This window comes from Sinocyclocheilus rhinocerous, unplaced genomic scaffold (assembly GCF_001515625.1).
Source record: "Sinocyclocheilus rhinocerous isolate Xijiao unplaced genomic scaffold, SAMN03320098_v1.1 scaffold1486, whole genome shotgun sequence".
NCBI lineage: Eukaryota > Metazoa > Chordata > Actinopteri > Cypriniformes > Cyprinidae > Sinocyclocheilus > Sinocyclocheilus rhinocerous.
In genome coordinates this window covers 101,010-116,660 of record NW_015629508.1, presented here as the reverse complement: position 1 = coordinate 116,660, position 15,651 = coordinate 101,010, and the positions used below count along the sequence as shown (strand labels likewise).

Genomic DNA, 15,651 nt, shown 5'->3' with positions numbered 1-15,651 from the left:
GTATATATATATATATATATATATATATATATATGACCCAAAGAGTCAAAGATTCAATGCTTCGATAGGAGGAGCCTGATTCAACAACCAATCTCACAGTCAAATGTTCGGAGAGGTGTTACGAAAGGAGGATCATGTCATTTTGGCTATATGGGGGTGCTCAATGTCCGATTTCACATAGAACTACCGGCTTTCTCCCAATAAGTTAATATACAACCTATTATGATAATGCTATAAATAAGAATCTGAAAAGAAAGAAGCTTTTAATAAATATTTTTAACGTGTGTGAATAAATCCAACCACTATGACAGATTTAAGTTTCACTTTTCATAATCTGTGACCGACAGGAGCATCTTGACGGCAGGGATTTAAATCTTTAACGAGACTCAAATTGACATGGGCAGAGGGAAAGACTTTTTTCAATCAGTTAGGGTACAAAATTTCAAAACATTTCAGCCGGTTCTAATTAGATTTTTGCATGCTGTAAACATAGACTAAACTTTGCGTAGACGAGGGACAGCCTTTTATTGATTATAAAGGCAGTGCTGGCTTTCTAGGCTATATATAGCCTACAATCCATTTTTTCCCCTTTTTCATTTATTTGTAAAATATATATATTTTTATTATTACATAATAAACATTTAGAATGTACTGTTATTAATTTTATAATTTTTGTTATTATACAAGTCTTTGTTTTCTGTCTGAAATTGTCACTTTTGTACAGGCAGATTCAGATATGCTTTTCAGTATTATCTGTATACCATTGTGGATACTTCATATTTTGAAATATGTTTTATTATTATTGTTCCCCCTCCACTGGCCCTAAACAGCAATGAAAAATGAAACAAACTGTGGCAGGTTACAATACATGGTCAACCATGTGATCTCTTGATTTGAATTTAGATTTTTGGCTAGAAAGTTGCAGACTGGTCCAGACTTTATGCTACAAGTCAAAAGTCTAGCTATGCTGCCCCATCCTGTTTAAGTAGGCGTCTTTTGGCCAGAATAATAAGTTGCAGTCTGGACCAAATTATGCTGATAGTCTGGTTATGTGTGTATACATTTTGATCAGACGGCATCTTATTGTCTGAGCGAGTGATTCTTGGCAAGAATAAACTGCACACTGGACCAAATTTTATGCTGATTAAAACTGTCAAAGTTGTGGTTGGCAGATTGTTCCGAACTAAAACTTTACCACCAACTTTAGTTGGTTATAAATATCCATTCTTCATATGCTTTCAAAGCAAATATGCACATTTGCAAAAGAGTCACAGTGAAAACTTTGTTTCTCATCATGCTTGCTTCTTTATAATGGTTTGTTGCTCATTAGAGGTGTGTAATTGAAGAAACGTTGCTGTGCTTTGTGTGTGTGTTTAAGAGCACAGCATGGCAGGGCTTGTATGATGACTCAGCTGTTTGAAAACGGTAATGGAGGGTACTTAGGGTAGCTGTTTTCATTACAAGTCCCTCTGCTGGAGGCCTAATTGTCATTGAACAGTAAGCTGTCATAAACAGATACTTTCAGCCTTTCAATGCTTGTTCATGACAAATTTAAGAGAGACAGCCCACAAGAAAAAAAGAGACAAGAGTCTCCTTTTATAGAGCTTCACTTCCCTACCCTTCTTTTTGACACAGACAAGACTGAGCTTATCAGCAGTCTTTGAGTGACGTCCCCTGCCATAGTTTGTTTTGACGTGTCTGAGCTGCAGCCACTTGACAGCAGCCCTCTTTAAAATCAATCATTCACTGTGAATAGAGGCAGAGTTTTATGGTCAGCATCTTTCAGGCCTACTGAGAATATATTTATTTTTTCCCCTCTTGAAGTGATTCAAATACAAAATATTGCATATATGAATTTATGCAAGTGGAGGTCATAACTAAATCACAAAATTCAATTTTCAGTGCGACACAGTCACGGCGCTCTTGATACGTTTAATAGTTCTTTCTCCAGTCGTACAACGGCAGGAACTCTGTCCTCTGTTCCCTTTTTCCATTTTTGTAAGATGTGTTTTTCACAGTAATAATATAAAGATTGTCCTGGGGGACCATGCTGTGAAAACCCCTTGAGTCTTTCCTTTTTAGGACTGACATTTTATTTCTTGAAAGATTGAGCAGAACATTGGCAAAAAGTTGCATAAGTCTGATGTGATTCATTAACCACTTTTAGACACTACCTCAGGCATGCATACAGTACAAAGTTTATGATGCCAAACTCTTGAAGGATTATATTACCAAACAAACAACGCAAGCAATTTCCTATGACTGAGGATTTTCTTTCTGAATGTGTGTATCTATCTATCTATCTATCTATCTATAATATATAATAATGTAATGAATGCATAATATATAATAATGTAATAAATTACATTTAGCATTAGTAATCTACAGTATAATAAATACACATTTATGCATGTGTGTATGCATGTATATGTGTGTGTGTATCTATCATGTGTATATATATTATATAATAAATTACATTTAGCTTTAGTAATATACAGTATAATAATAATAATGATATATATATATATATATATATATATATATATATATATATATATATAATGCATGTGTGTCTGTGTGTGTGTGTGTGCGTGTGTGTGTTTGTGTGTGTGTGTGTGTGTGTATATATATATCTATGTGTAAAAGTCTTACATTTATGGTTTAAATTATTTTACATTATATATTTGTTTACATATTTATAGTAATCAGATTGCAATTTCTTGATTTTTTTTTCTCTTGTCCTTTCTTGTATCCATTTAGCTCATAACCTTCTTGCCACACTGCATATTAAATTCCTATTAAAACTGAATTAAAATGATTTAATAGGAAAAGGAGGTCTCTTTGGAGACTCCTTAAACTAATAAGTGAACAGGAAGGTAAAGTGGCCTCGGCAGCAGGCCTGTTTACCTTTATTTGCATGTTTATATGTTGTGCTGTTCTCCGTTGAGAGTAATCACTGGCTACATGTCATTTAGCAGATGTGTTGTAGAGCAAACACAATGTTTTGATGCGTCATTACCTTAGAGTGGACTCATTATGACTCGCAGCTTGGCTAATATGTTTGATCTCTCTGTGGAGTGACCTTTATAGTTAATGTAATGAGGTGCTGGTGATATTAGTTGTGGTGGTTTCGGGTGCGACACTGAAGTTTTTATCACCATCAGCTCTAATTACTCTGTCGCTCACTGGCAAGCAGATGAAAGCAGCTTAAACCCCTGGCACGCTCCCTTACTTTTTATCAACGCCAGTGGCACAGCAACCTGTTTCTCCAGAGATATTTTCTTCCAAAAAAAAAAGCCTTGAAATGATCCCTCCCAGACTCTCTTTTATTGTCTCCAGTGACCTGAGAGATCCCCGGGGCTCAGAGGCATGCCTGCTTTACTTTTGAGAACTGATCCTGCAAAAACCCTTCAAAACTGGGACTGGTTTTTAGTGGGAAATGCAGGTTCTTTGCTAAAGCAAATACCCTGATTCGCTGCTCCTGATATATTTATTATTTTGTATTACTGCTTGAGTCTTATTTTGAATGTCCTCTATATTTATTCTTAATATTTATCATATTTATCTGCAGACATCCATAAGAACGTTATTCTGAGACATGAAAGCTTACAGATGGCTAGCACGCACTGTGGGGCGAGTAGGAGAGTGAGAGTTATTGACAAACATAAATCAATGTACAGATGGGTGAAAGCAGCAGACTCATATTTAAAAGTTATTAACCTACATTCTACAATTCATCCTTCAAACTTTTGTCACCTGTTGTTGAGTACGAATGAAAATGAATTGATTAAAGTGCAAATTGAACATAGAGAGCGGGGCAGAATAGCCAGGAAGTCATAGTATAGTATATTGCCATGTACGCATGAATATTCCACAAGCTGTACACCCTAAACCTCTTGAAGCTTTAATGAGAATGTATATCTTGATAGGGAAATGATGTGCATTTCAATGTGGCCAATGAATAAATATAAAAATTATTATGAAAATTAACCATTGATTAGGTTATTGAGCGGGCATAAACTTGGAAATATATAAGGTGCCCTTGGATTCACTGCTGTATACGCTTTTTCTAAGACATGTAACGCTCAAATCAATTTCCACATGCATTTTAATTGGTTAATCTCGCAGTGTAGAGGTATCTGGGGGCATTCTGTAGGGGAGTGCGTTCGATCGTTCATGTGTGCATAATTTTAAGATAATTTGCACTTATTAAAGGAGGATTTTTTTGTTCATTCATAGGAATGTTTGGAATTTTTTTACATTTAGGATTATTATATGCCTGTCTTTACAAAGAGCCCCCAGTGTTTACTTCTGGACTTATGCCAGGATTTATTTCTTTTTCATTTTTTCTGAACATAAAGTTTACTGCAAATCTCCTTTTGAATACTAACCTTACGTAATTTTTCCTCCTGGGAAAACAGAAACCTTTAAGTTGTGCAGTATTCATGGAAATGAGAAAAGTTTAAAGTGTGCTGAATATAATATTCGAAGAGTAAAAGACAATTTGCGGACATCATCTCTATATTGTCTTACACCTGCAATTCCTTCTCAGATAAAATAAGCTTTTTAAAGAATTTTGAAACCATTAACAGGACAATGCCCAGGAATGCTTATTTGGCATATTTTGTTTTTTAGGTACAAGTTGATCAGAAGGCGGGTGATCTGGCTGATTGGACAGTGGATCTCGGTGAAGTTCAAACCGGAACTGCGGCCCCTGTTCTACGAGGTCATCCTCAGTCTCATGCAGGACCCCGACCTTGTGGTAAGTGAAGCTTAAAGGATGTCCAGGTTTCTTAAAGGGATAGTCCAGCCAAAACACTAGTACTCTGTTATCATTTACTCCAAATCTGCTGGACTTTCTTTTTTGTGCAGTCGCAATGAATGTAAGCTGAGGCTTTCAAGCTTTAGAAAGTACACGAATGCACCATAAAAGTATCATAAAACAATACAAAATTGTTACTCCTGCTCTTACTGTCCTTGCCAGGTTCACGAGAGAGGTAGCAAAGTCTGGTTCATGAATTATTCATTCTATTCAGTTGAAGAATCAATTGGTCCAGTTCATAAAACTGGTCTGAATGATTCACTGACCACATTTATCATCCTCTTATGATGCTTTTTCCAGCTTTCAAGCTTCAGTTCCCATTGTCATTGCATGGAAAAGAGCGACAAGCACATTTTTTAATCTCTACTTTTGTCTTCCTCAAAAGAATTAAGCACCTTATTATTATTTTCTGTATGATATTTTCTGTATAATTTCCATGATTAATTAATATGTTGAATGTGAGAATCCCAAAGCAAGCTGGTGACTGCACACAGCCATACGTGGATTTAATTGTGTTATTTTAATATTATTTAAATACTATTATAGTTTATATTTAAATTATTAATTATCTTTAATTTTCATATTTTCATATTTTTAGTATATTAATAAATATTTTAGGAAACTATATTTTAATTTTAAATGTAGTAATTTTGTTGCGTTCTTGTCATTTTTATTAGTTTTTGTTCTTAAATATTACTGGGGTGTATTCCAGAAAGCACGGTTAACTTACTGTCAGCTAAACCCTGAACTTTCGGTTGATTAATCCCAAACCTTGCTTACTCGAGGTATGTGGTTCCAAAAACTCTTCCGGGAGTAGTTTCATTCAACTCAAGAGTATGTTCTTGTAAAAGCGTGCCATGCTGTTTCTTTCTTCTTTTGTTCAATGGTCGTTTACATGCTTAGTGCATATCGCCACCTAATTGATGGTTGTGCAATCATTTATGCGCTGAAGTGAACTAACCCTGGAACATAACCTGCTCTGGAGCAGGTTATCTTCAGAGATCAAGTTACTATGGTTACTTACATACCCTGAAACTAACCTCCGATTCTGGAACCGAAAGCTGAGGTTATCCGCTCGCTTATCCTCAAACATACCCAGGTATGTCACATAACCTACTTTTTGGAATACCCCCCTGTTTAGGATTAGTTTATTTTTATTTCAGTTTCTTTTTTATTTTGGTATTTTATTTGTTTCCAGTTATTAATTTTAGTGCTTCAACTTATTTCAGTTAATAGCCAAGGCAACTTTTCTGTACGTTTTTATCTAATATTTATATTTTATTTTAGCTTAATTTCAGCTAGTAAAAATGTTTTTAAGATTTTATGTTTTATATATTTAGTTTTAGTTAATGATAATAACCCTGATGTGATGTTATGCAGGAGAGCAGTCATGAATTTCCAATGAGCATTACCAATTATTGACTTGCTTTCTTAGCATTGAAAGTCTTGACAAATCGCCCATTGGTTCAAATCAATATTGTCTTCCCCAATTAGGAATACTTGAGGACTCTGATTAGCCGCATTGTCTTGCGGTAAATAATGAGAGACCATCATTAGATGCCAGCTTATGAACAGCACTATTAATCAGCAGCACCAGTGGGTAATCACTAATATGACTGCCAGTGACCAAACGCACCCTCCAGTCTGCGGCTTAGCCAAATTTAGTTCAAAATCAATTTCATGTGCACTGTGAGAACCTTTTATGGTTTGTTTTGGCAACTGCTGTTCAATAGTGTTTCCTCTTCTCATTGGATATTCAGATATGTAGGTTCATGCAGTTAAATGCATTGACATAATTGACTGCCTGCATCAAGCCTGTGCAGTTATTTATTTTATTTTTTGTTTTAGAGGTGGCTCTTTAAGGGGGGTTCATTTAGATACTAAATTTCTCAAGGGAATTTATCCAGCTGACGATATTAGCGTGCTGTACTATAGTGTGCTAACAGAGACTGTCAGCATGGTAAAACCCTGTCTGAGAGCGCTCTAAATTCCCTACTATTACAGCACAGCTTCTGTACTCATCAGAGCAGCGCAGTTGTAACACATTCATTGCCTTCAACAATAAATTTCAAGACAGTTACTGTCTGATCTCAGATAGCCAGCTGTGAGCAATGTCCCCATTATTTTGCATAATCGCTCTTTTGTGGAGACTGTGATAGGCTAAATATCAATAACCTTTTATTGCACAGAACTGTTCAATCTTCTTCAGTTAGTGAGTTTTTAATTGCTGGTGTTTGTACTCAACAGAAGGAGTTCTTTAGCCATCTAAAATGTGTCTCAAACTGCTTGAAAATATCTAGTTTTTGACATCCTTAATGTTTTTAGGTTTATGTGCTGCAACACACACAGGGGTAGTGCAGCCTGCTGTGTGCAACCCACTCGAAACGGGAAAACCACCGCCGTTGAAGCGCCGTACCACCAGCACGAGAGCCCACTTCTAAGAGCGTGCTTGACTGTAGTTTTTACTTCTCTACGTATAAGGTCAGGAGCAGAATGATAGAACCGCTCGGCTCCGAAGCGAAAAGCTGAATATGCGCTGCATCTGCTGCCTACTTATACTCACGCTGTGATCAGCAGCAGCTGGATGCAATAATCGCATGCCAATGTGCATTGGCTCGTTTAGTTTACACTCGAAGTAGATTGGTCTCTCTAAGCGAGATCCCAATTCGTCGGTCATCCGACGTGACGTCGAGAGTGACCGACTGAAAGGGAAATATATGTATATGCCTCTAGGATGTCAGCAATAGCTATTGGAATTCACCTTATGCAGACAGATGTTGGTGAGAATCCTTTCTTGTTGGTATTATCGGAGTCTGAAAATGGAATGAAGGCTTTATCAGCTGGACACGTTCATTCGGTGATGGAGAGAGAGGAAAATTATCACAGAAGTGTTTTTGGGATTTCTTCGAACGTTCAAGGCGAAGGACGATCCACAAATCATTTTCATTTCCTTCAACCTGATTGGAATTTTGATTGCTGTCGCTGGCTACGAAATGCTGCGTTCTAAAATGGGGACGGCAGCATGAAATCATCCAAGCATTTTATCTAGGTTTAACTCCTACCTGTTGTCCATTCCTGGCTTGATTACATTTACATTTAAGGCATTGATTACAGAACAGTATGCACCTCTGTCGTCATAGTACTGGTGGAGAAAGTTATTACTGTGCAGCACTTAGCATGAAGATGAATATGCTCTAGGGGTGGGCAGTATGATCAATCTTATATCGCTGTATGCATAGTTTTATATCATGGTAACTGCATAAATCACAATATATTTATTTTTGCAAGAAAATAAAATGTAAATGTTAAAATCTAAGACTACTAGCTAAAATGTTTCTACTTTATTTTTTTTAAATTGCATTTTTTAATTAGTGAAAGAATATTCACAAATATTCTATTAAATGTCTCCCTTTAAAGACTATCCAAAATTAATATGATCAGTTTCACAAATTTTCATATTTGATTTGTGACTTAGTGCAGAATCTTAAAATATTTCTTATTTTATATATATTTTTTGTGTTATTTATTTTTACATGTTGTTTTATTTAAAGGTTTTAATTAAATGTTAAATACTAGATTGTCAATGTGAAATCCAATGCACATTATATTAAGTAATGCCTAATGCAACTAGTTAGTAATTTTAGTGTTTCAACTTCAACTTATTATCTTAAACTAAAATTCTCTCATATCACTGTATGAGTAGTTTTATATCATGGTAACTGCATGAATCACAATGTAGTTATTTTTCCAGAAAATGAAATGTAAATGTAAAAGTCTAAAATTACTAGTGAAAATTAATGACATACAATTATTCACAAAAATTCAATTAAATAAAAGAATGTTGGGTAACACTTTCTACGAAGCCCATATTTATAATACATTATAAGGGTTCTTTAAAAAAGCATCATATGACCCCTTTAAGTTACAATGGATTATATTTCTCATAGTTATAATGTATTATAAGTCTCATATCTTGCCATCTTTCTTATGCTACTTTACTTAAAGCCATCAAAGACCACTTATAAGTATTGTAATAATAATATACATTTTTTCTCAAACAGCCATAAGATCAGATATCACATCAGATGAATGTGTAATAAGACATATTTGCTTTGAACTATTTTTAATGTAATATCAGTTTGATTATTTTGACGGTTCCCCAACAGACAAACTGACTATAAGTAACTTTGCAAGTACGTTAACATTCTACCAACCCCTAACCTTAACCTGAGCCTATTAATACTCTAATGAGAGTTAGTTGACATGTAGTTGCAAAGTTGCTTATAGTCAATAGACTAGGGGGACCATCAAAATAAAAATGTAACCTAACATATAAACATTGCATTGTTTTTCAGTTGAAATTATTAACTAGCTCACATCAAAATTAATATTAACCTCACAGGGAACACTCAAATAACACTCCACACCTAACCACTTACAAGATGTAGTAAGATACTGTGCAGATCTTAAATAAACAATGTCAAGATATATAGTCCATTATAAATGTAAAAATAGATTTTATATGGTGTTCATTGTGTTATAAATAATCATAATCTTAAAACTTATAACCACAAATGTGTAAGCATTATAATGTATTATAATTGTTGTTATGATTATTTATAAGATGATATAACATATTATAAGGTCTTTTATAATCCATTATGCATTCTGTATAATGCCTTAAGAATACCCTTATAATGTGTTATAAATGTGGGCTTCATAGAAAGTGTTACCGAATGTTTTACTGTTTGGTATGTCCCTCCTTTACTAAAATGACAGCAATATGAGCAAGTCGGGTCTCCTTTTATTTTTATACAAAACAGATTGTTCAGACAATTTAGATTGATCCAAAGCAGCCTCAAACAGTATTGCACAGTAAAGTAGCAGAATCAGTGATACAAATTCAAAAATGAGACAAATCCAAATTCTATTGAATCTTAATTCTGATGATCAGTGTCACAAATTATCATATTTGTGACGTAGTGCAGATTTTTTAATATTTCTTATTAATTTTATATAATTTCATTGTGTGTGATTGTTATTTAGTTAAAGGTTTAAATTACATTTTAAAAACTAGATGGTCATTGTGGACTCCAGTCTACATTAAATTAAGTAATGTCAATAACTTTTGTTTTGAATCATAATAACTCCTCATTTTCTTTACTTATTTTGGACACGTCCCACTCTGTAGTTTCTCTCAAATAGCATGTAAATAGTGTAACACAGTCCTGCCCATTCATAATCCATGTGGATTTTTCTGGCATCGTGCTGTTTACGCCGTCATACTGCCCGACCTTACTATGTACTTATTTATTCATTGATCTGTTCATTGTATTTATGGAAGCCGGTGTAGTCTAAGCAGCAATGCAGATGTGCGGCCCACTCTCTCATGTCATATCGCCCCTGCAGGCTCCACAGGCTCAGCAGATCCAGTTTAAATATTTCAGTTGTGGAGATGACAGACCATTAGCATGCTGTTCAAATGTCTGAGAGCTCCCCGCTGAGCACACTCGCTTGGGTGTTTGTGTATGTATTTACGTGCGTGCCACGGGAAATTGGAGTCAGAGAGCGCTGGAACAAGGCAAACCACGGGCTTACCAAACACTATTAACTCTCCTTCAGCTGTGCAGCTGCTAGGTACGTGTGACAGGGAATCCAAATAAAGTTTACATGTTTAATATTAACTTATCAAACCGAGTAAAAAAACAGCTCCGTTTCACTCAGCTGACCCATCCAGAGAGGGAACGGTGAACAAATATTATTGAACGATGGAAAACGGAACAAACTGGGAAGGCCGATAAGATATTCATTTAATGTATTTCACATTTCATCGCATACGTGTCAGGCATTGAAATGTTGTCGCGTCTCAGGGGTGAGGCGTTTATAGCATTTCTCAAGTCTCTTGAGATTGTTCAATTTTGGCTTCTTACTTTGGGAGCAGCATTTTTATGGTGTAGCATTAAAGGAATAGTACACCCAAACATGAAAATTCTGTCATTATTATTTATTGACCCTCATGTCATTCCAAACCTGTATGACTTTCTTCTTGGGGACACAAAAGAAGATATTTTCATGCTCTGAAAGTTATTAGGGTCCAATTTGCCTGTTTTGAACTCCATTGCAGTTTTTCCCACAGAATTTTAAATTTAAATGCATCAATCTGGTGTACTTTGGGGAAAAATTAAGAGCCCCGACCCCTTGTTTGAATAGAGTATGAAGTCTTTTTATTGACTTGTACCTAGACTTTAAAGTGGACTCAAACTTCTTTTTAGTTGTAATTGTGTCTCAGTCCACATCACTTTGACACTGGTGTTTTAGAAAGCCAAATAATAAAAAAAAATATAAATGAAAAATAAATAATAATTTAAACAATAAAATAGTAATAAAATTCTTATTATTTTATCCCCAAGACAGTTTGACTTGTACCTAGACTTTAAAGTGGACTCAAACTTCTTTTTAGTTGTAATTGTGTCTCAGTCCACATCACTTTGACACTGGTGTTTTAGAAAGCCAAATAATAAAAAAAATAAAAATGAAAAATAAATAATAATTTAAACAATAAAATAGTAATAAAATTCTTATTATTTTATCCCCAAGACAACAATAAATTACTATTGTAATAAAACTGCACTGTAAAATAAATGTAAATGAAAAATGAATATTTCATAATACAAATAGTTATTTTACTTTACTGTAGTAAAATTACATTATTTTGATTTCTTCTCTTGCAAGGGTTAAACCTTCAAGCTTTTATTTTGCTGTAAATCTGCAGTTTCTTTGAGAACAGTTTTACAAATGCATCTCTTTACAACTCCAGTGAATTGATCCATCCACAAAAATGTTTGAAATTATGTGAGCACATGGAGAAATGGAGTTTAGGGTTATTTAGTGTGAACCAAGCCACTCTGAGATGCTTGAAAACATCGGATCATGAGCTGCTTGCATATAAGAACACAGTGCCATGTATAGAATTTAAATTTTTGGGTGAACTAATCATTTAAATGCAACTTTTGGCTACAGTTTTTATCTGCAGCTGCAACCAAAACACATTTTAACCAGCAAGCAGATGGCTACTAAACAGACTTTACTTTCTGCAAATTAGCGGGCTCTACATTCATAGTTTTCCACAAACAGGCGTTGTCTATGAGCGAGGTGAGCCATCAGCGCTCTAGAGGTGCTGTCCTGTCAGTGTGCAGACGTGCGGTGTAAGTAGTCTTGACAATTGCTGCGGGACCCGGAGGCTCCAGGCAAAGACGAACTACTCTTACACGGCTCCAACATATCAACAACTCTGGAGATTTTACCCTTCTGCTTAGAAAACAGCCCATCGGTCATTTCCTGGCTTCAATTAAAGCTTCACGAGTCTAGAAATTCATTATAGGCCAAGTCAACCACCATTCAAATAATGACAAGTTGTGGTCTGTGTGGTTTTGATTTCAGTGTGAGAGGTTGCAGATTCTAACTTTGTGTGAGTGGCAATTTTTTAACAACCAATTAAAGTTATATTTGTTTGTCAGAATGTGTTTAGCAGGAACATTTTATTTGTGTCCTATACAGAGTAAATCCAAGGTATTCCGGTTAATCACAGATCCAAAATGGTCCGGTATGTAATCTATATGTTGTTAAAATATTTTGTTTTGTTATAATACAGATGCAGATGTATGGAAGAGGATTAAGGCCAATCAATAATAAAAAAAAAACATCTCGAGATTAAAGTCATTATAATGCGGGATTCAATTTTAAGAAAAAATGTCGAAATAAAATGTTGTGAATAAACTCATTAAATTAAGAGAAAAAAAATTTAATTTAGAGAAAAAAAAGTCTAAATAAAATGCTGAGAAAAGACTCTCTCGTGTATTTGATTTGAGTAGATAATTTATTTGTATTTTTTTATATATGTGTAAATTAAAAACTACATCAAGCCTTAAACCTGAAGCTTTTTGTCGCAGACTTGAAACATATAAGGGAAAAAGAGCTTGACTCACCTTTTCATGATATGTTTATAATTATTATATACTTCATTATATTAATTTATTCATTGACTTTGCTCTGGGTGGATGTCAGCTGTGGTCTTCTAATTATTGACTTCTATCCTAGGCCCTACAAGACAGCTAGTCAATAGCACTGAATGGTTAGGTGTGTGCGAAAAATGTGCAGCGTTTGGCCAGTTCAGAAATGAGGGACCTCACTAGAGTTGGAGACAGAGGAGCTCTCGTGCCTCCAGGAGCTTTTAACACAGCAGTAGATCATTTATCTTACATGTTTCAACGTTGCCCGAACTCTATTATGCAAAGGAAATGAGATCGGGCTACTTCTATTTCATGGTTTGTCAGCTTGAAAAGAATAGACTAATCGCTTTCATATGCACGCAGCCTCATACATATATACAACTTGTATTTGCAGATACTGTACACTCGCGCAGCAGCCCTCAATTGCACTGGGGAAAAACTACCTTCTCTTTATTGTTTTGATGTCTAATTATCCATGCCAATGTTTTTGTTTTGTATCATCAGTTATTAGGGATATTGTAATGTTTATCTCATCAACAAGCTTGCTGACTCAAAATTAAGTTTTTGATTTTGTCAGCAATAATGAAAATAAGCTGAAAAGGATTGTCATGACAAAATAGATTAAATTATTTGAATTAAAACATTTTTTTAATATGAGGAGAGCCAAAATAACACTTTGAGTTATTAAAAATGTGTTTAGAAGGGAAAAAATGAAGAGAGAATGAGATTGAGCTGCTTAAGAGGAAATAGCTAAATACCAGGAAACTTATTATATTATATTATATTTATTATATTATATTACAGGCACGGCTCACATGTAAGGGCAAGTATATTCACCAAAATATTCACCCAAAACATAGACCTCTATATAAACTGAATAAATAATAAACTTAAATCTTAAAAGCATTCTGCAACAAACATTTTTCAGATTTTCTTGACAATTTTAAGTCATAAAATGCATGGGACATATTAAATTTGATTGCAAGCTTCAGCAGTGCCGGTGTCCTCCCGAACTCAACAGCGCCCCCTAAATTTTACAATGTAAGTCTGGTGAAAAGTGGAATTGCAGTACACTAATTGAGAGCTGTTTGGGCAATTTTGAGACTGCTCCGCTTATTTTCGCATTACCTTAGCTCGATCCAGACCAAGACAATACGTTACGATTTACCTAAATGAACGGTCTGGAGCCACTACTGTTCTATTCTATTATATTATCACATATTTCACATATTCTATTTATATCACATTGCTTACAGTGCTTACAATAAATTATTATAGTTGTTAAAATGTAATTAATTTTGTAAGTATGTATTTTGCGACAACGATTTTTCAAAAATTGTGCGTGTATACTTTCAAAAGTATACTTGTTTACCAATGGAACGACAATATCAGTGAAGAGCTTAATGAAATATGAAACAAAAAAAATGTGGTAATTATGACTTGTTAGTAGAAAATTTTATTGTGTATCTGTAAAGCATTATGGATTCATGAAGTGCTTTTTTAAAGACTATATTTTTTATTTCATATGCATTTGGTAAAAATTCGATTTTAAAACGTGTGAAAATAACATGTCGAATATTGACTACATTGATGGGACGTTTTCTTCAAAGCACAAAAACTATAGCTAAAACAAAAAACTGTTAAAAATGCACAACTCATGGATCTGTGTTTGCGTGGGATGTCTTGTGGGGGAATTACTGCGGAAGCTGTGTCTTCTGCGATTGCTTGTGGAGACTAATAGCTATTATTCACCAGCTTCTCCATTCAGACGAGCAGAAGAAAGCAGGATTAGACGCTCATATCCATAACAGAGGCAAGCTGAGCAGACTGATAACAGTGATGCAGGCAGAACCTTTGGGTGAGCAGACCCATGTTGATCGACCGCTCTGGTTGGCCAGGTAGCACATGGACCCATCCGACATCCGCAGGCAGGCGTCTACCTCGTTAAAGAGTTACTGTCACAGAATCCCATCTCCTCACTCATAATTCTCTCATATCTACTGGGTGGGTGCTCTGTACTCTGGCAGGGAGCGGAGTGCTTTATTTTCAGCCGGTGTTTGATGTTTTATGCTGCAGATGCCTCTGAGAGAGAAGGCGGCCCTGCTTATCTCTGCTTTTATTCCTCTGTAGAATATGTAAGCCCTCCTAAACCCATTTCAATGAAGATGGATTGAATTCGGTAACGGTCGACATGTTATTTTTTCTAGCTGACGTATTGTTTCTGGTAGTTACATGCTTTACAACCTGTCATTTAGCAATGAAAGTGCTTAGAAAATAGCAGGTTTTGTGTGTCTAATTTGGTGCTTAAATAGGAGCATAAATGAAGTGCAAACTGTACCATCTGTGCGGCGCTACTCTTACAGTCTTCTACGAGTACAGCTGTAGTCCCCTAGAGACTTATGGGATGTTCACACTGACAGTTTCTGTATCCAAAATTGCACACTTTCATCGAACAATGTTTCATCGAACATTGACAATCACATTGTTAAAAAGGCCCAGCAGAGGTTGTATTTCCTTCGCCAGTTGAGGAAGTTCAACCTGCCACAGGAGCTGCTGAAACAGTTCTACTCTGCCATTATTGTATCCGTCCTCTGCACTTCTATAACTGTCTGGTTCAGCTCAGCTACCAAATCTGACCTCAGAAGACTACAGAGGATAGTCCGGACTGCTGAGCGAATCACTGGTACAAACCTCCCTTCCCTCCAAGAACTGTACTCATCCAGAGTGAGCAAAAGGGCTGGCAGAATCACTCTGGACCCCTCACATCCAGCACACACCCTCTTTGAACTGTTGCCATCTGGTCGACGCTACAGAGTACTG

At 35.5% G+C, this 15,651-nt stretch overlaps 1 pseudogene; it reads left to right on the top strand.

Annotated features, from left to right (window-relative positions):
* LOC107739001 (importin-11-like) overlaps nt 1-15,651 on the top strand; it is a 139,894-nt pseudogene that overhangs the window by 51,459 nt on the left and 72,784 nt on the right.